General features: G+C 33.3%; 1 long non-coding RNA gene across 1 annotated transcript; it reads left to right on the forward strand.

Annotated features, from left to right (window-relative positions):
* The first annotated feature begins 940 nt into the window (after window positions 1–940).
* LOC140608330 (uncharacterized) lies at window positions 941–25546 on the forward strand. The gene is made up of 3 exons (XR_012010345.1): window positions 941–1078; window positions 7345–7416; window positions 24685–25546. It is a non-coding gene; the product is annotated as an uncharacterized lncRNA (long non-coding RNA).
* Window positions 25547–27568: the final 2022 nt, after the last annotated feature.

The raw sequence follows: 27568 nt of genomic DNA on the forward strand, positions 1-27568 counted from the left end.
TTGTAACAATTATCCACTCCCTTATAGTAATTGATACAGGAATGCTATCACAATTACCCACTCTATTGTAGTGATTGATATAGGAATACTAAAATATTTTTTTAGATTTAATTAATTTTTTATTTGAGAGAGAGAGAGGGAGCACACCTGAGTGGGGGAGGGACACAGGGAGAGAATCTCAAGCTGACTACCCACCGAGTGTGGAACCCAAGGCAGGGCTCAATCGCAGGAGCCTGAGAACATGACCTAAGCCCAAATCAAGAGTTAGATGCTTAACTGACTGATTCACACAGATGCCCCTAAAATCTTTCTTTCAATAAGAGCTGAAATTTTCTACTATTCTGGGGGAAAAATACTCCTGCAATCCATATACAAAGAGAATGGTTCTGCTTTATCAATCACAGGTATAGCTTTATTAGTAGTTTTAGTTGAAATTGGAAAATACTTTAGAAATGTTATGTATATATGAGAGAAATGAAGACTAAAACATTAAGATCAATAAATGAGTGCATACAGAAAAACTTAAAAAAAAGAAATGAGTGCATAGAAATATTCGAGGATTAGATAGGTCTTCTGGACAGTTTATATTTAATTTTTTAAAGATTTATTTATTTATTTATTCATGAAAGACAGAGAGAGAGAGAGAGGCAGAGACATAGGCAGAGGGAGAAGCAGGCTCCTCGTAAGGAGCCAGATGCAGGACCCCAATCCAAGAATCATGACCTGAGCCGAAGGCAGGTGCCCAACCACTGAGCCACCCAGGCATCCCTGAACAGTTTAATTTAATACACTAAAATAGATAGCCATTTTCATCATATAATGGTACATACGAAAGGTACCATAGGCTGGAAAGGCCCTTGGGAAAAATGTGTCCCAGTATCCCAGTAATATGTAGACAGATATATGGATTTTCTTGAAATTGCCACCTAAAAGGTAACATGTGAAATTAAATATATGTCTATAGCTTTGTAAAAGTTGCTGTCTTTCAGATTCACTACTCAGAAATTCCAGGATACTTTCAAATAGAATAAAAAAACTTTTGAAGAAATGAACTAAATCTAAAAGAAAGCTTCAGAAAGTAAGTAGCTATTAACTGATTTGGCAGGGGTCACTATTGTTCAACATTTTCTAAGTTTTCCTAACTGTACTTAAAAGTTTTTCTAAACAGAGTTAAGAATTATTTTGTCCTGATACAGAAAACTCCTGTTTAAAGTTCAATCATAATTGCTTTGACTTTTGATTTATTAAGGGAAGAAGACATTTTATTTTGTAATATTAATAATATGTAGGAGATTCACAGGATTTGAGGGCTGATCAAGGAAAATATATATGACCACTAGAGTTGGTAACACAAAAGACTTCAAGTAGAACTTGGACATAGTGGCAGGAGAAAGCATTTCTGTCATAGAATGAGGCTGTCCAGAGTATTAGGCCAGGGAGCCACCATTCAGTAGGAGAGGACAGGAATTAGGTGTCTAGGTGATGTCACTCAGCACCAAAGTAAGGAGCCTTTAGGTCAGAGTTCCATATGGTGGCTTAGGGTCTTATAAATACAAGTTTCCAGCTTATCAGTAGTAGGTATTGGGCATATTGTCAAGGGGTATGCAAAACACACACAGTCCCTAAAAGACTAAAAATATACTCGTTTGTGTTGTCTTTAAAGTGAAAGGATGTGTAAAAATTTGAAATGGGCATTCGTGGCTTTTGGGCTAACAGTTCTTGGCTTGTTATGAAGAAAGGAAAAACTAGGGAGGCAATATACAAGGGCCATCTTAGGCTGATTTATATAAGATCACCCTATCAATGAAAATGGAATTTATTCAGGTTTTGTATTATGTCCTTTGTTAGAATTTTAGAGTTTTTCTCTTACATGGGTACTTATTTTTTTTTATCACATGCTATCCATCTTTTATCTCTCCATCTATTCCTCAGTCCATGTTATTATCTTGTAGTGCTTCTCAACTTTAGTTGCATTAAATAGTTTCATCTTCTAAATATCTCAGCATGGACATCTTCAACTAGTTTGCATATTGGTTGTGGTACTTTCAATACTTCTTTTTTTTTTTTTTTTGGAGTCAAATTACCAACAATAAAAGACAAAAATCTTAAGGGTACCATTCTGTGAGTTCTAACTAATGCATACATTTGTGTAAATCCAAATTCTTGTCAAGATAGAAGACACTGTCGTCACCTCTGAGGGTTGTTTCATGCTCATTCCCAGTCTATCCATTTCCTTATGCCCTCAAAGACAAATATTTCATGAATAGAAGCATACATTTCTTTTTGTAAGTACACTTTCATTCAGTAAAATAAAAATCTGTGATTTATCCATGTTGTCACATGTTTCAGGAGGGTTTTTTTTAAGATTTTATTTATTTTTTCATGAGAGACACAGAGAAAGAGAGGCAGAGACACAGGCACAGAGAGAAGCAGGCTCCATACAGGGAGCCTGATGCGGGACTCGATCCTGGGTCTCCAGGATCACACACTGAGCTGAAGGCAGGTGCTAAACCGCCGAGCCACCCAGGCTGCCCTCAGGAGTTTGTTTTATTGCTTATATTATTTAACTGCATGAATATATCACAGTTTGTTTAGCCATTCTCTTACTGAGGAACACTTGAGCTACTTTCATTATTGAATTATTGTTCTTTTTAAGATTTTTAATATTTTTTATTTCAATTCCGGTATAATTAACATATAGCATGGAATTAGTTTCAGATGTACAATGTAGTGATTCAACAATTCTATACATTACTCATTGCTCATCATGATAATTGTACTCTTTATCTCCTCCAGTATTGAATTATTATAAATAAAATAACAGTGCAATTCTTATAGAAATGTTTTAACAGACATGCATTTTTATTTCACATGTGTCAATAATCACAAGTATAATTTAGGGGCAATAGAATAGATGTATATTTAGTTTTATAAGAAATTTTGAGGGTTTTTTTAAGTGAGTATACCATTTTATATTCACAAATAAAAGTACCATGTACAAGAATACATAAACATTTCACTTTCTCTACATTCTCAACAACTTTGGGTTTCACCAATATCTTTAATTTTAGCAATCTAGTGAGTGAGATGTGACATTCCATCTTTATAGTTGATATTTCCATTAGGATTAATGCCTCGAATACTTTTCTTTCTGCCCCTACCCTGTATATTTTGCCGTGTGTTGATCTTTCTTTGTAAAGTATCTGTTCTAATCTTTTGTTCATTTTTATAGGATTGTATGTCATTTTATTTTTGAGTTGTAGCAGTTTGTTGTAAACCTTTTTGTTCAAGTCTTTTTCCAGATTTATATCACAAATATTTTCTCTAGGAATAAGCCTTTCCCATTTATTTCTTTAATGTTGAATTTGATAAACAGAATTTTTTTATTATTTGCAATATTTTTTAAAGCAATTGTTTCTGGATCTATCAAAGAAACCTTTGATTCTCCAAACCTGTAGACATATTTTCTTTTATTTCTTTCTAGAAAGTTATAGTTTTAAAAATTTGTGTTCATGTATATTATTTATCTCAAATTTATTTTGAGGTAATATATGAATTAAAAATCCAGGTGGTCAAGCTCCAACGAATTAAAGATTTTCTTGCCACTGATCTATTTGTTAGGACTTTAACATATGGTTTTAGGGAACACAATTCAGTCCATACTATATTATCTCATTTTTTTAAAAAGCCTGTATTTAGTTTTTAGTTTTTCAAAATATCTTTTTCCCTCTGCTTTTCAGAAAGAATTATTATCATTGATCTTTATTTAGTTCAATGAATCCTATTTTGCTATTTTCATTCATTTGCAAGTCTATCCACTGAAGATTATTTTATCTTTTAGATATTTTTTTTCAATGCTAGAATTGTAGTAATTTAATTCCTTTCTTATAATTTTATTTCTTTGTGGATTCCCTAACTGGGTCATTTCAGATCAGTCTTTATTGCTTGTCTTATTTTCTAGACAATCAGTCATATTATCTACCACTTAAATTGACTTTTCTAATAGAGTTTGAACTTTACCTGCTGGAAAAGCCTGGGGTTCAGCTTCAAGAAAATGTCTATTAAAGAGGGAACTCTGCTTAGTGCCATCTTTTCTTCCAAGTTTGATTTTCATTCACTAGTATCTATGTGCTTTTAGTTATGCTTAATGCCTTCAGGTACATTTTTGTTTACCAAAATAAATATTTTTTTTAATCTATGGGAAAAGTGGTCTAACAGTAGCTATCCAACCATAGCCAGAATCACCACCTGTTGAATTATTTTTATTCAGTGGAAAAGAAAAGTAGTGCTGTATTATATCTCTCAAATATTCTTGTCACTAAATTGTGTGTTGCCAATACCGCAAACATATAATTTAAATATCTCTGTGGTGATGTAATATCTGTGGTGTGTAAATATCTCTGTGGTGTAGTTTTAATTGAGTTAAGATAATCACAGAATGCATATTTATTGCCTGATCCTATTTAGTTCTACCAAAAAAATAGTTTGATGTTTAATCGTGTTATTTTGTTTGGGATATAGTCCTCTATTTCATTGTCTTGATTGGCCCTCTGTTTTTATTTTTTATTTTTATTTTTTTGTATTTAAAAAAAAATTTTTTTAAAGATTTTATTTATTTATTTATGAGAGAGACAGAGAGAGAGAGAGAGAGGCAGAGACACAGGCAGAGGGAGAAGCAGGCTCCGTGCAGGGAGCCCGACTTGGGACTCGATCCCGGGTCTCCAGGATCACACCCCGGGCTGCAGGCGGCGCCAAACCGCTGCGCCACCGGGGCTGCCCGGCCCTCTGTTTTTAAAGATTATATAAAACAGTCACCTCTCCTAGACTTACAGGAGTGGCCTCATGTAGGAGATGAACTTTACCTGCCCTCACTCTTGGCTGTCTCTCAAACCTTTGTGATTGTCCAAGCAGCCAATTTTACTTTTAATGGTTCCTAGGAGTTGAGGATGTGCCACCACATATTAGTATCCCAAAAGGGAGTGTCTAGTCAACGTCTAGTATAGGGCTGATTGGAAGCTAGCCCTTCAGACAACAGTCTTTAAAGTATGCAATACAAATAATCCTCTGGGATCTCACCATGAACCCCTCTGGTTACAAAAGCCCGGAGATCTGGGGTGACCCCTGGTGGTAATTGCTAAAATTGGGGCCCCGGATGACTGTGTAAGCTTCTTTCTGAGAAATACCAGCAAGCTGTAGCAAGGCAAGGGAAAGCTTGATGATGGGCCCACCAGCCTCTAGATGTATGTTAAATTAGATGCTTGCCTCTCAGGCCAATCCTTTAAGATTAGCAAATAAGTCTCATTCACATAAAGTATCCATCTTCTGTCTGGGCACTGCACCCTGGCAGGTGAATCTGAGCTTACAGCCCTTGAAGAGTTGTTTCTCAAGTTGTTGGAGTCTGTGGTGTGGACTCCAGCCCCATTAGTTTTTGAACCTAGATGTTTGGTGAGCTCACCTCTCAAGTGCAGGTCTTCAAAATTAGGGTGCCTGATGTGAAGTTCAAATTCTTTGCTCTTCAGTGAAAACCTACAGGTTTGGAGTTCCCTCCTGATTGTGGGTTGCTGTGTTGGGGTTGGAGATTATGGCAGGATTGTGTCCCAGCTTCCGCATTTTTTTTTTTTTTTTTTTTTGCAATGGGCCTTCTCTCATTGGCTTAATGCATAGGAGTCATTCAGGCAATTTTTAGTTTTTTTTTTGTTGTTGTTGTTTTTGTTTTTTTTCCAGAGGAAACTATTCCATATTGAACTGCAGATTGATTATGTCAGTGGGAGGTGGTGAACTTAGAATTACCCTATGTTGCCATCTTGAACAATAATATCCCTGGAAAATGTAGTTTTAAAATGCCTGAAAAACGTACAAGGAGTGCCTAGGTGGCTCAATTGGTTAAGCATCTGCCTTCGACTCAGGTCATGATCCCAGTGTCCTGGGATTGAGTCCCATGTCAAACTCCCTGCTCAGTGAAGAATTTTCTCCCTCTCCTTCTGTTCCCTCCTTCCCGCCTGTGCTCCCTCTGTCTTTCAAATAAATAAATCTTAAAAAAAAAAGAAATATACAATAAGCAATCACATATTCTCTTTTAATTTTTTATATTTTAAATCAGATTTATTTACTTTTGTTATTTATGAAATTCAGAGGCAAAATTTAAACCTGAAAAAAAACACAATATGTAAAATTATTATTAAACATTTAGGAAATTAATTAGTTATTTCTGTATTATAAAGTAAAAAGTTTAAAGCAATGCCAGAAACTAACACTGTGTGAGTGCCAAGGAAATGAACATTAGAAAGGCATTACAATAATATCAAAGGAATTATCCAGAAATTGAATGGGTAATTGGAAAAGAGGTAAGTGACAAAAATGACTAGTTTTTTTTGATGACTCATGCACATATTACAGCCAAAATCTATATTGTAGAAGCCTAGATTGAAATAAGGGTCATCAGAAAATCCTGGTAGTTAAAATGAGATGTTTTCATATTAGCTTAGTGAGATGTGCTATTAGAATGTGAATGTGTAACCATTGGTTGGAGATTTAGTCTGGCTCATAGGGGATTGCATAGAGATGACATCTGAGGCCAATCTCTTGGTTAAAGTCACCAAGGGGAAAATCACAGAAGGAATAAATCTATATCTGTGCATTTGTTTATCATCTAAAAGAAGAAAAAAAAAACACTCCTTAATATAGAGGTAATATATGTTTTATGTATCTTTTAAAAATGTATGCACAATATATGTGTCATTCTGAATTTGAGATTTAAAACCTTCATCAGGGATCCCTGGGTGGCGCAGCGGTTTAGCGCCTGCCTTTGGCCCAGGGCGCAATCCTGGAGACCCGGGATCGAATCCCACGTCAGGCTCCCGGTGCATGGAGCCTGCTTCTCCCTCTGCCTATGTCTCTGCCTCTCTCTCTCTCTCTCTCTCTCTCTCTCTGTGACTATCATAAATAAATAAAAAAAATTTTAAAACCTTCATCAGCTTGGCTGAAATAAATTGACCTTTGAGTCAAGGCAGATAATATTCTTGAACTTTGGTTTTTCCTCTCTGTTAAAGTGTTTAACTAAACTGAAGTGATTTTGTCACTTCAAAATTTCCTTATTCTTACTTTTTGCAATGAAAATTGGAAAGAAAAAATATCTGCACATGGATAGGTGATAATCAGAAGAGAGAAAAAGAAGAGCTTCAGGTACATTCAGCTTTCTTCCCAGGATATCCAGATACTCCAGAGACACTTTCAAAACTAGAGAGAACCTCCCTTGCATGTACTTGTTTGTGGACTATCAAAGAAACAAAAAGTCTCCACAGACTTACCACTGTACATTGCCTTTGCTTTTCTCTCTCTCATCAGGGGTCAGCAAAAGAAACTGCTGTTTTCCAGATGGAGTACACAATCTATTCCCAAGCTATACTTCTCCCAAATGTAAGGAGTGAATCAGTCACTTTATCTTTAATTGTAGTAGTATATGTATATTCATATGTCTATTGAAAATGAAATATTTTAGCAGTGCCAAGTACTTTCTGAAAGTGCCATTCAGACATATGGTACAATATGTTTATACCTATTGCAGACCATCTGCTGTCTAAGCTCAATTGCACATTTATTTTACTTTTAATTCACAAAGAAAATGGAAAATAGAACTGGCCTATGTACCATAATTTGGCTGAGCTTTAAGCAGGTGCAAATTCAATAAGAAAACATATTTGGAGCTATAAAAACCTCACTTATTCTGTCCCCATGTGGGTATATATTCTTTCCAAAGCAATGTGAATGTTTCAGCTCTTTATGCTTAGATCTGTTGCACTGAGTTTGTAATAGGGTCAGGTGAGATGAGACTGATTTGGAAACCAGAGAACTATATATCCTTTTCCTAAAAGAATAAGTGATGTGCATAATAATATTTGTAATACAATTTTATTGGTGCCACGGAGGTTTTATATTTATAGGAAAAGGTAACAATTATGAAGGCTTTATTTTTTAAAAATATATTATTCACAGGATGAAAATATAATGTCAGATTTCCACGGGGCAATCATCTTTTTTATTAAAAACGTGAATATTTGTCAGAAACCAAACCATAGATATATAGCCACAGAAAAAGGAAAGAAAGGAAAGAAGGAAAAAAAACCAAAATAAGATAATATCCTTACATAACAATTAAGGCATATACTTGTAATCTCTTTAATTCCTAACTCTGATACAAAAGCATTTTTCAGTAATTGTTCTTTCTAAACTGCTCAGATATTCTTCTAGATATTGCCTCTAAGTAATTTTTTTGTTAAGTAATGTTTTGAGTTAAAGTAATGTAAAGTTTTCAATTGAGGCATAATTCCAAGGCCATTTTGCCAGAAAATGTTCAAATATTTAAATTTGACTCTCTTTTATTTGAAATATTCTTCATTGTCTGGGTCCATTAGGTATGAAATGTTGATGATGTTTTTTTCAAATATAATATAAATACATCATAGATCAACAGACGAAACTCCTTTCAAGAGTTCCTATACTATTAATTTAATATAAGTAAACATCTTTTCTATGAAAGGCATTTGATATGGTCACTTCCTTGATATATGAATGATGTTTATAGGGTCACTTGATATATAAATTAAAAAATATGAATTTTTTTCCAAAATGTGTCATCTCTAAGATTGGATATATGTCGGTAGGGGCAAATGCATACATACATGAACATACATACATACAAATAATCTCCCATAAGTACAATATAGGTACATTTTGGAACATGAAGGAATAAATTATTTTTATGTTGAATGGTTGGTACTACCACAATAGAACAGAGTAGGCACCTGAAGATCTGTCTTAAGGGAAGCTCATTCTAAAAATGAGTTTTATTGAATGTTTAGAATTTGATGTTTGGAATGGGAAATAACATACTTGTGATAAGGGACCATGGAACTTAAAAGCACTAAGACTTGCTTTATATGAGACAAATAAATATCTACATCGCTTTTAAATTCTTGAAATTTAAAAGCAAAACAAACTAATAAAAACGAATGGCATTGATTTTAAATATGATGCCAAATCAAAAAGCCATTAATACCTGTTATCATGATGGTGAATAGTTTAATCTCATGTTATCTTTTGTCAATTGATAGAGATCTCCAAAATCACTATCTTGAGAATCATTTGGGGTCTTTTATGTTCATTGAAAACAAGCCCAATGATTGATTAGTGTTGCCTTCCAGGTCACGTAATGCACATTTTTCAATCCTACCTTTAATTCACAGCTCCATCTTTTCCGCCAATAACACAAGACATATATTTGGAGTTAACAAGCTGAATCTGCTTTTCATTATAATTTATTTATATTCATCCCTAATCAAAATGGACTCAAAGGAATCACAGAATAAATTAAATCAATTAATTAAACATCCTGACTTTTCAAGAGACACTTAGTATGTCACAAGATTCCTCTGCTCTTCTCTAAAGTGGCCACAGGGGAAAAGAAACTTTAGCTTAATTCTGGGTATAAGAATATAAAGATGAAGCTGGGATATTTTTAGTGGCAATGTGTCTGATTTGCAGTTATTCAGAGATATTGGTTTGATTATTTATTATTGAATCTCTATTTCTGAATTAAATCATACAAAAGTCAGTTTTGTTTTCTGCCTTTTTCCTCTTTATTATGACTATCCTTAATGTTAGTTTGCTCACATTATTTTGTGAAAAATGACACACTTAGTGGGCATAGCATATTATTCAGGATGACATTTGTTTACCAACCAATCCTTACTGAATATTATCAGAAACTTAGTTCTATAATTTTGACATTGATCCATACTATAAACATATATATGTATCTATCAGGATTTTTCTAACCTCCAAGCTGGAAAAAATTGAATTTACAATAATGAAACTCTTACCATGGGAATTAAAGCTGCAATAATTAAATATATATTTAAAATCAATAGAGTTATATATATTATGTAAGTAATATGTACATTACATGTAAAACATATGTTGTGTGTGTATATATGTACGTATATATGTGTATATATATGTATATACATAAAATATATCTTACAATTAATATACAGTGTTAATTTGGTCAGTGCTATATTTAGCAAACTGACTTACAAAGATATATTTATGAATCCACACAAAAACAACTTGAAAATGAATTTTTGGGATTCAGACTCTCCACTGTCTATTGATACATCCATCTCTTGTTGCTCTTGATGGATGTTAGCATTTTAAATCATCAAATTCAATACTGATATTAAATTAGAATCCCAATGAAAATTAGCTTAATGATCAGATATTCTCCATGCCAAGGAACATATATACAGCAGTAGAGACCACTTCTCACAAAGTAAAAACAAACAAACAAAAACAAGAGTTCCCTCTGCCTTCAATATATTCTCTGATCACCCACTTTACCCATGAAGTATCTCTTATTGCCACAGAGAAACTTTTTGGATGATTGTTTTTTTTTATAGCTGTAATTTATTTGACATTTTCTATAAGGCAGTCTCTGGGCTAGGGAGTCTAGAATGCTTTTACTTTTCTACTGTAACCCCTATTTAAACCACAGCTTAGGCTAGCATAGGTTTTAAGCTATCATTTTAGATTAATTTTTAAAAATCTCTTATGTTTCTTTGTGTTGAGAATGTTGTATGTGTGTGTGTATGTTCTAATTTATATATGAAAACATCATCTACAGTCAGTACTCACTGTTGTTTCCTGATCCAGTAAGTTTTTTCTTCCCTCTTAAAAATGTCTATACTCCTTCAATAGACCCTTCTTCAATATAACATGTCAAGTACTGTCCTCAGATTCGGCACATGGGTATTAAATCATGCTATGAATCCTTGTATTTTTGGAAAGACCTTGTTTTATCATTTAACATGAACAATAACTTGAAAATCATTTACTTTTATCTTTAAATATCATTCCACTGATTTCTCTTTCCATGGTTACCAATGTGAATTCTAAGTGAAAAAAGGCTAATTCTCTTTTGTTCCAAGGTTTAAAAAAAAAAAGTGGGAAATGCTTTTCCTTTTGCACTTTACCCTGTACACTTAAGAATTTCAAAGGATGCATATGTGTGTCTTTACTTTTTTGTCATTAGTTTTGCCATAGACTTGGTTAACCCATTCAGTTACCAGATTTAAGTCTTTCTGTAGAGTATTACTCTATACCTATGTGTCTTGTGAAATTATTTTTATTCACGTAATACATCTTTTGTATTTATCCTTCAAATGACTTTTGTTTTTGTCATGATTTCCATTTCTTTGAACTCATGCTTCAGAATTGTGTGGTTTTTATTGCTCATTTGTTTAATTCTTTTGACAACCATATCTTCCTCATGTTCTTCTGGACATTAATTCATTTCATAGGAGTGACCATTCTCTTTTTAATTATCTCCTTTTTTTGTTTTGTTTTTTGGTAAGATCATGTTTTTTTGCAGTTTTGCAAAGTGGTTCAATATTCAAATTGTATTCTTTGGATAGTTGTTATATTTTTTTAGAAACTTTTTCCATTAGTTCCTTTTCAACAGAAGCCATTTGTTATGCTTCCTCATATAAGTCCCTCACCTTCAGCTTATGTGAATTAGAATTCTTTCCTGGTTTTGATCAGCACAGCATGAGTATCAATCAAAATCTTTTTAAGGATTTTATTTATTTATTTGAGAGAGAGAGAAATAGAACAAGCAGGGGGAGCTGCAGAGGGACAGGGAGAAGCAAGCCCCCCCTCTGAGCAGTGAGCACCAATGGATGGGGCTCGATCCAGGACCCTGGGATCATGACCTGAGCCAAAGGCAGATGCGTAAATGAGCCACCCAGGCACCCCAGATTATCAGACAAATTTTTTTATTTTATTTATTTTTTATTTTTATTTATTTATGATAGTCACAGAGAGAGAGAGAGAGAGAGAGAGGCAGAGATATAGGCAGAGGGACAAGCAGGCTCCATGCACCGGGAGCCCGACGTGGGACTCGATCCCGGGTCTCCAGGATCGTGCCCTGGGCCAAAGGCAGGCGCCAAACCGCTGCACCACCCAGGGATCCCTATCAGACAAATTTTAAAAAATTTTTAGTAGTAATGAACCAGTGGCAATTGGTTACAACAGTTTTTTTATTATTATTATTTACTCCCAGATAGAGTCATTATTGAACACAATGTTTACATTGTTTGGACAAAAATTAATTATAAATATATGACTCTCAACTCATTGTCATTTCTAAATAATAAAATAGCAATTGTAACAACCTCAGTGGCCAGACTATTGACTGCAGTGTGCCAGGATCTGTTTTATATTTTTGTCTACCATATCAACATTTTATCTATATAATATATAAAACAATTATTGTCCCTTATATAATATATTATTATTGTCCTTCTATAGATGAAAAATGGGTGTACAAATGTTATGTAACTTGAATGAAGCTCCAGTTAAGTATACAATGGAGCTGAGATTCCATTTCATAAAATGTGACTTCCATTTTCACACTTTTTCTACATGTTGTATTTTGCTATTTCTTACTGCCTTTATTAGTATTACATGTGAATATGCTATTTCACTAGTTTTAATAAGTAAAGCTCCAAATATTATTTTTTCCAGGCTAATGAAAGAACTTTTCACAAAATGTATACTCCTTTTGGTGCTTTATATACATGTGCATATGTATATATATATATATATATATATATATATATACATATATATACTTATGATAAATGAGTAACTGAGAAGTTTAAATAACATTTTCATATTTAATATGTAATGAATTTCTTGCACAAATTTGTTTTTCTTTGCAGTTTTTGCAAAGATTAAAAACAGGTACTTAGTTTTAATAACTGAAGTGACAAATGTCTAGGCCATATAAGCTAAAACCAATAATAAAACAAATCCAAAGTAAAATATCTTCCACCAAAGCTTTCTTGTAGTGGCATTCACTGTTAGTCAGACTAACTCTTTTCTTGAAAACAACTAAAGATGCTGGATAAAATACTTTCTAGTTTTACTGAAGCATCAGAGATGATAAAATAATAAAAAATTATTAGGCAAAAACTTAGGAAAAAGCATGAATTTAGTAGTGAGCAGCCTACTGGCATCTGAGAGCCCTATCTCACCTTTGAGGATATGATACAACAAGAAAAAAAGTAAAAGCATAAGGCTTTCTAAGGTGATGTATTCAAATATAGGTTCTCTAAATAGAAGGCTGAATTCTTAGGATAAATTCGAACTAGAATTAAATCTACCTCAGCCCCAGTCTCAAAAACTTAAAGACAAATATAGACTAACATGCAATTTAACACCCTAAGGACATATTCTGGAAGGACCAAGGAAATTCAACTGTTGAATTTGGTGAGGACTTGTCTAAATCATAGTACCATAGATACATGGCAGGAAAGAACACAAGATCTCTCTAGAGAAGGCATATTCATCTCAGCTGCTTAGGAGCCCCCGCAGTTTTGTAAGGATAATAATTAACATAGTTAGAAATAACTAATCACACAAGTAATAGAAAGACAAAAAAAGCAGAAAGAACTAGATAGAGGGATTATACCCACACAGTCATCATACATATTGGAATTATCAGATACATATAAAAAATGTAATTTGCATGGGATGCCTGGCTGGTTCTTTTAGTAGAGCATGTGACTCATGATCTCAAAGTCAGGGCACAGATTGACAGTTCCTCCAACATAACTTTCTAGCCAATTAGTGATCTTTATGATACCTGGTTTCAACTTTAATAATTAATTCTTGTTTTTGGAGGGACTAATATCGTTGAGTCTAATCTGCCATGTTTATCTAAGAAACTTGCTAAGTAGCATCTGTCCATGCCATACAATGTCTAAGAATGGGGTTTGGACAATATTCTAAAGTATTTATTGTGGGACATACAGGAGTTTGAACCATCTTTTGCTGTCTCCAATAGACAAGTAATATTTAGGATAAAGGTGACAAAATTGTGGTCAGAACTTCTGGCAAAGGAAAGCAGAGTTAGCAGTTAGTTCAACTGTTAGTTCAGAGTTAGCAGTTAGTTCAAGGTACTTTCAACAGTTTTGGATAACCATGCCAGGACATTTTCATACTGGAAGAAATCTTCAAAGGGGGTTGTGAAATCAAAGTCCATTAATATTTCTCCTTCTCCCTACCAAACAGGTTGATTTTATTCCTTCCCCAAATGCCAGACTGTGTTTCCTTTATTATCTCAAAATCATTCTGATTGCTATGATTTATTTTCCCCCCAATAAACTGTTAGCAAATAGATCTTGCAGTCAAAAGTATCAGGTGCAAGACAGACAATGCATTTTCATAAAACTTAATTGGAAGTAACTTTGAACCACATTTCCCCCCTTCTGACTATATTATCACACAGAGAATGTATCAACCAGGCTGGCCTAAGGTTACTGGTGGTGAGAGAAATATGCATCATCTTCAGAAATAAAATGAGTGGGGTAGAATCTATTCATTCATCTCTTGCTGAAAGAAGATGATTTCTTTCTGAAAAGAGCTGTATTCAATGACCAACCTGCTCTAGTTTGAGAAACAAAAAGTGGTAAGGAGAAATCTCTTTAAATTAACTCATAAAGAAGTTATTCCAACATTTAACAATACCAATTGTCTGCTGGTGATGAAGTGGTGAGAAGTATGGAATTTCCATCAAATAGCTTGGCTATCAGCTTATTGTTAGGTGACTTTTCCAATAAGATGAATATCATTTTCAGAGTGAAAGTGATCTGAAGATCGAAAAGAAGAACACAACGAATATCTTAGAAGGATTTAAAAAAAAAAAACTATTTCAGGAATATCAGCTACCTTCTACATTGACTTCTCTATAACAAAAGAGAGAGAAAAGAGAGTGGAATATATTTAGTATATTGAAAGAAAATTATTCCTGAACTGTATTTCTATACTGCACACAATTATTTTATAAGAAGAGAGACAGTTGCCAGGGCTGGTTAATACCAAGGGAGGAAGGAAAATAATCTAAAATGTGATAATATTGGTATGTGAAAGAGGTTGGTGAGGATATGTAAAGGGGCAGAGTTTTGTAAATAATTGAAATTAATCTGGTATATATTCAATTAGAATTTTATGGATTTAAGATGTTATATGCAATTCCTGTGATAACTCAAATTTCATAAGTATAGAATATATACATGAGGATATACATGAGGAAATGAGAAGGCAATTAGAAACTTTCACTACCAAAAATTAGCTACACACAAGACAGCATTGCAGGAAATGAAGGATAACAACTATGAGGCACAGAAAAATAAATGGCTAAATGAGAGAATTAAGCTCCTCCTTATCAGCAATTACTTAAATGTAAATGATTTAAACTCTCCAATGAAAAGACATAGTTGGAAGAATACAGAAATAAAAATTCAACCATATAGTGTTTATAAGAGACTCACATTAGATCCAAAGACATAAATGGCTGAAAGTAAAAGCATAGAAAAATATGTTCTAGGAAAATAATAATCAGAAGAAAATAAGAACATTTATGATAATATCTGGAATAATAGACTTTAAATCAAAAAAATTTACAAGACACAAAGACAGTATATATTAATAAAACTTCAACAGCAGGAAAATATAAATATTTACATACCTAAAAACAGATTATTAAAACATATGAAGCAAAAATTGACAGAATCAGAGGAACAATAGACAGTTCTACAAAAATAGTTAAGATTTCGATACTCCATCTTCTAACAACCAGACAAAAAAAAAAATAGTAAAATAGAGTACTTGAATAATACTATGAAAAAGTACATCTAGAAGGTATATACAGGACACACTACCTAACAACAATGCAATGCACACTGTTCTCAAAGTGCACAAGGAATATTTTCCAGGGTAGATCATCTGTTGGGCCACAGATTAGGACTCAATAACTTACAAATTTAGATATCATACAAAGTATCTGGGGATAGTGCATGCCTCCGGCTCAGGGTGTGATCTTGGAGTCCAGGACTGAGTCCCATGTCAGGCTCCCTGCATGGAGCCTTCTTTTCCTTCTGCCTGTGTCTCTGCCTCTCTCTCTCTTTCTGTGTCTCTCATGAATGAATAAATAAATAAAATATTTTTAAAAGGTATTTTCTCCAAGCACAACAGATGAAATTAGAAATTTGAAAAGGAAAATAAAATAGCAGAAGGGATTAAAATAATATAAGGAAAACTGGAAAATGCACAAATACGTAGAAATTAAACAACACATCTTAAAGAATCAATGGATCAAATTAGAAATCTCAAGAGAAATGAGAAGATAGAAATGAGTGAAAAAATAGAACATTCCAAAACATATGGGATAGAAAGCAGCACTAACGGGAAGATACAAGCTATGAACACTTGCATCAAAAGACAAGAAAAATATCAAGTCAACCACCTGCCTGTACAATTTAAAGAACTAAAAAAAGAAGAGAAAAATGAAACCCAAAACTAGCAGAAGAAAGGAAGTGATAAGGATTAGAGCAGAAATATGTACAATAGAGGCTAGAAAAACTATAATCAATGAAAACAAAAGTTGATTCTTTGAAAAGATAAAAAAACTGATGAACCTTTAGCTTGATGGATTGAGAAAAAAAAAGACTCAAATTCCTTAAATCAGAAAAGAAGTGTCATTACTATTAATTCTATGAAAGTAACAAGGAGTACTGTGAATAATTAATGAACAATTATAAGGCAGTATTCTAAAAAAATGTATATCTGAGGGGTGATGGAGGGATGTGGCTGGCAGATGGGCTAGATGGGTGATGGATATTATGGAGCACTGGGTATTGTATGTAAGTTATGAATCATTGAATTCTACTTCCCAGACCAATATTGCACTGTATGTTAACTAACTAGAATTTGAATAAAAATTAAAAAAATATATATGTCAACCAATGGGTAACTTAGTTTTGTGTTTCTAGGAATTTGTTCATTTCATCTAAGACTGAAATATGATAAAATGGAAAATTTGAATAGATTTATAACTAATAAGGAGATTAAATGAGTAATCAAAAATCTCCCAACAAAGTAAAGTTCTGGGACTGATCACTTCATTGGTGAATTCTACTAAACATCTTAAAAAGAACTAACTCCAATTATTTTCAAGTATTTCAACAAATTTAAAATGAAGGACTACTTCCTAATTCATTCTTTGAGGAAATCATTACTCTGATACCAAAGCCAGACAAAGACACTACAAGAAAAGAAAACTATGGACTGATAGACTGATATACCCTATAATGAGTAAGTAAATAAATAAATAAAGCAAAAATCCTCAACAAAATACTAGCAGTAAAAATCACTAATATATTAAGAATAATACCCCACGACCAGGTGGGATTTATCCTAAGAATGCAAGGACAATTCAGCATATAAAATGAGGGATCCCTGGGTGGCTCAGCGGTTTGGCGCCTGCCTTTGGCCCAGGGCACGATCCTGGAGACTCGGGATCGAATCCCACGTCAGGCTCCCGGTGCATGGAGCCTGCTTCTCCCTCTGCCTATGTCTCTGCCTCTCTCTCTCTCTGTGTGACTATCATAAATCAATAAAAAAAATTAAAAAAAGAACTTAACTGCATGTGGAGGTTCTTTAAAAAAACATATGAAAATGATCAATGTGATGTACTGCATCACATAAAGGAAACATAATAAAGCAAAAAAAAAAAAAAAGCACGATCATCTCAATCAATGAAAATAAGCATTCAAGAAAATTCAACACCCACGAGCACTTGGGTGGCTTATCAGGTTAAGTGGCTAACTCTTGCTTTTGGCTCAGGTAATGATCTCACGGTCATGAGATCAAGGCTTGCATTGGGCTCCATGCATAGCAGGGAGTCTGCTTGAGATTCTCTCTCTCCCTCTCCTTCTGCCCCTTGCTCTCCTCTCTCTCTTTCTCTCTCTCTCTCTCTCGAAAGAGATAGAAAGAAAGAAAAGAAAAGAAAGTGACAATGGTAAAGCTAAAACACAAAAGTTAAAAAAAGAAAATTCAGTACCTTTTAATGATAAAAGTGCTCAAAAACCTAGGAATAGAAGAAACTACCTCAACATAATAAAAACCATATATTAAAAAGAAAAGAAGAAAAATCACACCAGCAAAGATCATACCTAATGGGTAAGGCCTGAAACCTGTTCCTCCAAGATAAGGAACAAGGACAGGATACCTGCTTTTGCCACCACTATTCAACATAGGAAGTTCTAGCCAAAGCAGTTAAACAAGAAAATGAAATAAAAGACATCCAATTTGGAAATAAAGAAGTAAAATCAAATCTATTCACAGATGATATAATCTTATATATAGAAAACCCCCCAAATTCCACAAACTCAGGAAAGTAGCAGGATACAAAACATATAAAAAATCATTTTTATTTTTATATGCTAACAATGAATAATCCCAAAGGAAATTAAGAAAACAATTCCACTTACAATAACACCAAAATAATGAAATAAAATACTCAGAATTTAATTTAATTGAGAAGATGAGGGATGCCTTGGTGGCTCAGCAGTTGGGCGTCTGCCTTTGGCTCAGAGCATGATCCCAGAGTCCCTGGATTGAGTCCTGAATCAGGCTTCCTTCATGTAGCCTGCTCCTTCCTCTACTTGTGTCTCTGCCTCTCTCTCTCTGTGTCTCTCATGGATAAATAAATAAAATCTTTTAAAAAATTTAGAGGATGAAAGACTTGTACAATGAAAACTACAAAACTGCTGAAAGAAATTAAGGAAGACATAAATGGAAAGACATCTCATATTAATAGATTGGAAGACTTAATTTTTTTGAAACTTCTAATCTACACAAAGTGATCTACATATTCATTGCAACTCCTGCCAAAATATATATAGGATTCCTAAAACCCAGTAACAACCAACAAGAAAAAAGCTAACAATCTGATTTAAAGATGTACAAAAGACTTGAATAGACATTTCTCCAAAGAAGATGTGTGAATGGCCAATAAGGACATTAAAAAATGTTCAACATCATTAATCATTAGGGAAATGAAAATCAAAACTACAATGATATACCATTTCAGATACATAAGTTTAAGAAAAGAGAAAAATGAAAGAAAGTAACAAATATTGGTAAATAGGTAGAGAAATTGGAACTTTTACGCAATAAGGTGTAAATGTAAACTGTTACAGCTTCTGGGAAACAGTATGACAGAGCCTTATAAAACTTAAAATATAATTACCAATTTATGCAGAAACTCCACTTGTGGATATATACCACCAAAAAACTGAAAGCAAGGTCTTGAAGAGATATTCATAGACCTATGTTCATAACAACATTATTCACAATAGTTAAAATGTGGAAGAAACTTAGATGTCCATCAACCGATGAATGGATAAGCAAAATGTGTTACATACATACAGTGGAATATTATTCAGCTTTAAAAAGAAAGCAAATTCTGACATATGTCATAATAGAGATAAAGCTTGAGGACATGATGCTAAGTGAAATAAGCTAGTCACGAAAAAGACAAATGCTATACATTTTCACTTATATGAATTACTTAGCGTAGTGAGAATCATAAAGACAAAAAGTAAAACGGTGGTTGCCAGTGACTGGGGAGAGGAAAGAATTGAGTTATTATTTAATGAGTATAGAGCTTCAGGTTTTCAAGATGAAGTGTTCTGGATATGGATGATGGTGATGGCTACACAAAAATATGAATGAACTTGCTACCACTAAACAGGCCACTTAAAAATGGTTAAGATGGTGAAATTTTATGGTATATACACTTTGCTATTAAAAAATGAGGAAAATATACTGCTCTAAATTTTTAAGAAAAATAATGTCAATCTAATAGGAAAATGGGAAGAATACTAAATCGGGATTTCTGAAGTAAAAAAAAAAAAATTGCCAATATATCAAAATGTAGTTAACCAAATTAGTAATAAGAGAAATTCAAGTGAAAACCATAAAATTCCTTTTCATACAACTTACTTACTGTGGTAATAATTTTAAAAGACTGACTAGTCAAGGGCACTTGGGTAACTCAATTGGTTACGCATCTGATTTTTGATTTCAGCTCAAGTGATGACCTCAGGGTCATGAGATCGAGACCCATGTTGGACTCTGCACCGAGCATAGAGCCTGCTTGTTCCTTACCCTCTGCTCCTCTGCCTTGTCTCTCTCTCTAAAACAAACAAACAAACACATAAGTAAATAAATAAAAGACTGACTAATCCAAGAATAGTAGGAAATAGAAATAGTTCAAAATATAGGCACTATTAATGGAAATGTATAGGGAGAACAGTTTTGTTTTATTTAGGAAAGGTGGACATACATGTTTCCTAAGACTAAGTTATTTCACTCCTCAGAATAAACTTAGATTCAAGGGTAGCATAATGCATGCACAGGAATGATTGTAGCAGAATTCTCAATGGTAGAGGAAAAAATGGTCAATAAAACGAATAAATGAATTTTGACTGATTCTAAATGGCAAGATCATTAAAAGCAAGAATGCAAGACTATATTTTAATAAAAATGATTCTAGAAGAGCTTAAAAAATATGTGAAGAAACAAAGAAATGTTCTTTGTGAAAGAACAAAGAAAAACACTAAGTATAGCATGGATTTTACATGTAAAATGTCCAACAACAGATAATATTAAACTATACTGTTTTAAGGATGTGTACATAGTTGAGAAAACAAGAGACAAGTGCAATAAGAATATCACAAAAGTCAATATAGTGCTGACTTCTGGGAAATAGCTAAGTTTGTGACTGAAAAAAATAATGAGGTGAGTGGAGAGGACTATGAGTTGCTGGTGGTATTTTATTACTTCTTGACTAGAGTGGTGTTTACACAGTATTCACATTATGATTATTCATTAAACAATATATTCTGTTCCTTTGTTATCTGTCTAAAGCATTATTAAAAAGTGATCTAGGTTAATATTTTCTTTTTATTATCCTTACTATTCTTTTTAAGTACTGATACTTATTATATAAATAAGTATCTCATTACTTGCACCATCTTTATCATGTGTTTTGGCTATAACTTAAAAAGAATATCACAGCATGAAATTTATATAGGACTTTTACAGAGCCACAAGACCTAAAATTTTCAGTGGGAGTTTTCAGTGTAAAAGGACACCAAAGGCAGAACGAAGCAGAATGACCTAAATCCCTAAGTAGTGATGAAGATAATGACTTTTAAACATATGTCAGAAATATTTTAGGAACTGGAAGAAATACAGATGGTGAATACATATATATAAAAGTGATACTATTAAAAATTGTGTATATAGAGAAAAACCATATCATAATTAACAAAAATCTCTTAAAACCCAAGTGAAAATGTACATATTTATTTAAGGAGTAGTTTGAGGGGATTTTCATACTTATTATTTTCTGAATATGGCTAACTTGTATAATTCCAGATATAAGATATATTGGAACCAACTTAAAGCCGAACACATGGATTTTCGGTTTAGAGACCCAGTATTTTTCTATATTGTTGCAAAAGCTTATTACAGTGAGAATAATAGGTACAGTTGACCCCTCAAAAATGGGCTTGAACTATCTGAGTCCAGTTATATGAGGATTTTTTTTTCAACTGATACGGTATAGTACTGTAAATATATTTTATAATTTTCTTGTTATTTTCTTCTCTCTAGCTTACTTAATGGTGAGAATACAATATACAATACTTATGAGATACAAAATATGTATTAACTGAATGTTTATGTTGTTAAGGCTTCTGATCAACAGTAAGCTATCAGTTAAGTTTTTAGGGTGTCACAAGTTATATATGGATTTTTCACTGCACAGGGATCAGTGCCCCTTACTCTCATGTTGTTCAAAGGTCAACTGTATATGCAAGAACAAAGAAAACAAAACAAAAAAGCATATAGTAAACCATTAAACAGTAGTAGTATTCGTTACTGTACATTTTTTCTAAACTATAAAACATATTATGGCATACATACATATCAAGTTATTCCCACTATATAAATGATGAAACCAAATCAAATAGATTATCCTATCACTGATCGTGATCTCAAAGCTAGTAAGTACAATACTAAAATAAAATTTAAAGCTGATTGTTGTGTAACTTACACATGATTAAGACTCATTGTTTTGATTTAAGGCCTCAGTATTTCGCAAAAGCTGGTGCATTAACAAATACACCAGGTAAACTATGTGCTATCTTAAATCATATATGATAGCTAGAAAATAAATTAGCAAATGGGGTTTGTTTTAAAGGGAAGAAAAGAAATGGAACAGTATCTAAGCAACAGATACTGGCCAAATAGACATTTACTGAGACTATTAAACCTGAATAAATAAAGCAGAGAGTACAAAGTCCTAACTTAAACAAGCCAACAAAACAAGGTAGCTTTCTCAGGCGAAGAAGTAGCAACATAAATGATAGGAATGGGGATAGAGGGATGCCTGCATTGCTCCGTGGTTGAGCGTCTACCTTTGGCTCAGGGTATGATCCCGGTACCCAAGATCGATTCCCACACGGGGCTCCTAGCAGGGAGCCTGCTTCTCCCTCTACTTGTGTCTCTGCCTCTCTCTGTGTGTCTCTCATGAATAAATAAATAAAATCTTCTTTAAAAAAGGAATGGGGATACATCTCCCAACTTAAAATATATGTGTGACAACGCATTTTATACACACACAAAATGGCACTTGATTCCTTGTTTGGTTTCAAACAACTCTTCTATAACTCAATATGATGTGAGAATGAGGGCTGGATTTGCCCTTTACCCCAAAATCTCAACAAATACTTGTCTAAAATATGAGGATTAGTTTCATTTGATTTTATCACTGTTTCTTAACAACAGGGATAAGCCCCTTTGCAAAGGGAAGGAAACATTCTCAGCCACGATTCTGGAATACTTTTTTGTGATCTCTGCTATGTCTCAAATTTAGAGTATAGGAAACTGCCAGTTCGTTGAAATGCTATCCTAAGCATGTATACATCATCTTCCCCTAAACTATTTACTTCTAAAATATTTCCAACCTATCATTTACTTTTTCCCAAAATTATCTGTATAGCTAAGTAAGCTTTAGTTCTTTAAAAAAGCTTACTGTTTTAAATTGCTTCTAAGAAAAAAAATCATAATAATTAACATCACTCTAATTTTTTCTATGATTTAGCTCTAAGCATAACTACAATAAGAATTTCACCCACCATTATATTATTTCCTTGTTTTGATCTATAAATAATTAATATATGTTTTTCAAACCCACACAAAGCAGAACCAGTTCCATGGCCTATTATGATAAACTTCAAATCACACAATGTTTTCTGGATTTAGGTTTGATGTTCTTGATAAAATTGAAGAAACAGAATGCATATCTTACATTTGCTTATTTTAGGCCATCTACTTTGGACAATTGTTAATGAAACATCTATCTTGCTCTACAAATCATATTCATGTTTCTTGTTCATTTTTCTATTATTGTTTTTCCTAGTAACCATCTCAAATGCTCATTACAAATTGTGGAAAGAAAAAAAAAGAGCCAACTCATTATCTCAAGCTTTAAATTAAAATATTGTAGGAGCACCTGGGCGACTTAGTTAAGTGTCTGACTCTTGGTTTTGGCTCAGTTATGATTTCAGAGTCAAGAGATGGAGCCCCAACTCAGGCTCCACACCCAGTACAGTGTCTGCTTGAGAATTTTTCTTCCTCCTTTTCCCTCTTCTCCCCTAGCTCTCCAAATAAATAAACTATTTTTAAAATGTTGCTAAATGAAACCAACTTTGGCATGAATGTTAGGGAATGAAACAAGATGTTTAATTATGTCATATGACAAATGGAACAAGATCAGCCAAATTTTAATTTTATTCCAAGAGTATACATTATAGAAATTCTCAGTATTTGTGGAAACTCTGTGACATTAGTTATAGGATAGGATGGTAAAGTAGCAAAATGGTGGTTGTAGTTTATCAGCTATTAATTGGGTGATCAACTTGAGTTTAAGAAAATTTAGGTGAGGAGGAATAGTTGGAGGCAAGTTTTTCAAGGGTTATAGTAAAACATTTTTAATATTTTAGGGACTTTTATAGTCATTATTCTTTACCATGATTTGCCTCAGGAAAGCATCCTTATGCTGAATATCAGAGTCCAGGCTCTAACCACTATACAGATTTCCAAGTCTGAAGATCAGTGAAATCTAACAGCACAGGAAACATTTGAGTTTTAAGTAGATAACCCGTTTTCTGTGTGATTGTTCTTTCTTATGAACTCATTCATCAGATAGTGGCTATACAAAAGTACCTATGGCTCTGGGCAAGATACAATATAGAATTGTGATGTTAAGGAACATGAGAATTATTACTACAACTTGAAGTGCTTTCTTAAGCAACATTGACTCTTCTTAGTCCTAGTCATGGGGGAAAGAAAAGTCCTACATCTGAATTTCCCAACTTGGGAAGTGGCATAGTGGCCAGGTTTCCAAGTTTTCACATCATTCTGTTTAGTTCTTTAGGCTATCAGTTAAGTGTTGTCAAATACCAGGGATTAGCTATTTTTAAAAATATTAGAAATAAAATGAAAAGTCTTAAATTTATCATCCTTGATAATTAAAAATCTGTAATTTTAAACTACAAAAAATGGCTTCAAGATAGTTATGATTTAAAAAAAAGAAAGAGAGGAGAAGGAACAATTAGTGGCTTTTTGCATTCAGAATCTGTGTCTGAAAGTTCTTTATATGATCAAAATTTTTGGAAAAGTTGAATTATTTATGATGCTGTCTGCTTCTAGATAATCTCCAAAGACTCTCAGTTTTTACATTTGCAAGCATCAAGGACATCCAGGTCATGGGAGTGATGTATTGTGAATTTGGAAATGTAAATCCAAGAATCCGCGCATTCAAAGATAACTACTGGATTAGCTCGACCTGATTCCATCTTTTCCAATGAAGTGTGAGACCATCCTTATGTTGTTTTTGAGGTTTTCCTTTGGTAAATCTGCCTAAATTTATTAGTTATAAACTTTTGAATATTTAAATAAATGTTTAAAAGGTGGTTGTAAGTTCTTGTACATGTAATTGCTGACCTCATCAGATGAGAGTTGAGAGAATGATAACGACTCAGTGAATTTTTTAATAGCTGAGGAAGTTAAGGTTTCCTTAGGTCATGGCAGCTATTCCTTCAAATAATTGTCCAAACTTTATTTGTTCTTGTATTTTTTGCTACTGATACAGGATGATAAAGATGATCGAATTTCTGAATGATGAACAGTACCATGTGTAGCTACTTGATTACATTTCCTGTAAAATAGGCACTTTGATTTCTAGATAAAAAGCTTAGTCATAAATAAACCAACTTGAAAGTACAGTTTAGGAGGCTAACTGTTGTTGTTTGTTTTGTTTCATTTTGTTTTCTAGTTGTTAATGCAGTTACCATTTGGCAGAGGGAGCGTTATGGTCATCTAAAAATATATAGAGACAATAGTAAACATATCCATACACACTTGAAGGAGGTTATTGCACAAAGTCCATTTGTAAATATCAAATAGACATTGAAGCTTTTGTTCTTACTTATGCCTACTTTATGACAGGATTATACATTTGGCAGATGGGACATATACCAGAGACATCCTAAGAACTTTTGAGTGAAATGATCCTAGCTATAGTAATTTTAAGATTTCAGTCAATGTATCTTTGTTTCTGTGATCAAATTGAATAGTTATGTTAATAAAACGTACTATTTAATTATCTTAATAAATTATTGTAATTAAGTTATTCTAGAAGTGAGACTGTTTTATTAACAGAATAGATATGAACAAGCATCTATAGCAATTTGATTTACATTAAAAACCAAACATTGTCATTAATTGAACCTGATAGTCAAGTATATTGAATTTAAAACAAAAATATAGTTTTTAAAGATTTTATTTCTTTATTCATGAGAGAGAGAGAGAGAGAGAGGCCGAGACACAGGCAGAGAGAGAAGCAGGCTCCATGCAGGGAACCTGATGCAGGACTCGATCCCGAGACCCCAGGATCATGCCCTAAGGCAAAGGCAGGTGCTAAATCACTGAGCCATCCAGGTGTCCCTAGAACAAAAATCATTTTGTAGAGTCATTATTACATCTTTCTGCTTAACCATGAGTGTATTTTATTTATTTATTTATTTATTTATTTATTTATTTATTTATTTATTTTTTTTTTTCCATGAGTGTATTTTAATCTGAGGACTTCAATATATCTTTCTGGGGGGCACAATTCAACTCATAACAGTGCACCCTCTGCCCTCCCTTAAATTAATATCTTTCCCATATGCAAAACAAATTCACCCCATCCCAACATCCTTAAAATGATTATTAATCCATTTCAGTGTCAACTCAACATCTCAGACCTTATCTAAATATAATCAACTCAAATTCATCTAAATTAGTTATGGTAAGAATCTAACAATGGTCCACCCAAGGACAAAATTTGTCATCATCTGTGGACTTGTGAAATTAGAAAACAAGCTAAATACTTATAAAATATATTGTTGGGACAGTCATATAGGATAGACATTTCCATTCCAAAAAAATAGAAATAGAAGAAAAGGGGGTCTCAAGTTCTAGGAAAGTCTGAAAACAAGCAGGAAAATTTCAGTTACATTGCAAGGCTTAAAAAAAAAAATCCCCAGTGGTAGCCTTTTGTTCAGTTCTCTTCAGTTCTCGGTTTTTCTCAACTGCACTGCATATCATCTCACTGGCCCTGGTCATTCTATGGGGAAAACATGGAAATTAAAGAGCTATCACTTTTCTTAACTCTTTGCTTATTTACTTGCACTATTGCAATACAGACTTATAATGATTCAATTTTTGAATTTTCAGTTTTACAATGGTACAAAAGTGATTCACATTCAATAGAAATCATAATTGGAATTTTTAATTTTGCTCTTTTCCTGGGCTCCTGATATATGGTATGATCCTCTCTCCTGGTGGTGGTCAGTGGCAGTTGCCACCCAGCCACGTGATCACAAGGATAAAAAAGCAACACACTGATAACCATTGCATTTTTTTTTTCAGTACAGTATCCAACATATTACATGAGATATTGAATTTTTAATTATAAAATGTGTTTTATGTTAGAGGAATTTGTACAACTGTAGGCCAATTCAAGTTACTGAGCATGTTTAAGGTAGGCTATGTTAAGATGTGTTGTTTGGTAGGTTAGATATATTAAAGGCATTATTGACATATGATATTTTTACATTACAATGGGTAAGGTGCAAGGAAAAACTGTATTGGTATATTAGCTTGATTATTACTTTTAGTTTGTCTCATTGTCCCAGTTGACCACCTTGAAACTTGGCAGCTCAAGAACTACCATAAAGCAGAGTAGTCTCACTTTCAGGGTTACTGTCTTCATCCTGGCAAAAAGACTTTATTTCAGTGTCCCGTGAAGAGAGAAACATGAGGGAAAGTTTAAGAAGAAAACAAGACTCTTCAGCAAATTATGCCTCTCTTTAATTATAAGTCCTTTTCCAAGTTCACCATGAAACAGTTAATCTTGTTTGTTTCATCTACCACAACCTTCTTCTAATATTTTGTTTATTAAAATTAAACACTGATAGTTTTTTAAGAGTTGTTAAAAAGTTGTATATTAAATTCTGAATCTCTGAAGATAGCTTTCTGTTTTCTCTAG

The sequence above is a fragment of the Canis lupus genome, chromosome 17 (genome assembly GCF_048164855.1).
Source record: "Canis lupus baileyi chromosome 17, mCanLup2.hap1, whole genome shotgun sequence".
In the NCBI taxonomy this organism is placed as follows: Eukaryota; Metazoa; Chordata; class Mammalia; order Carnivora; family Canidae; genus Canis; species Canis lupus.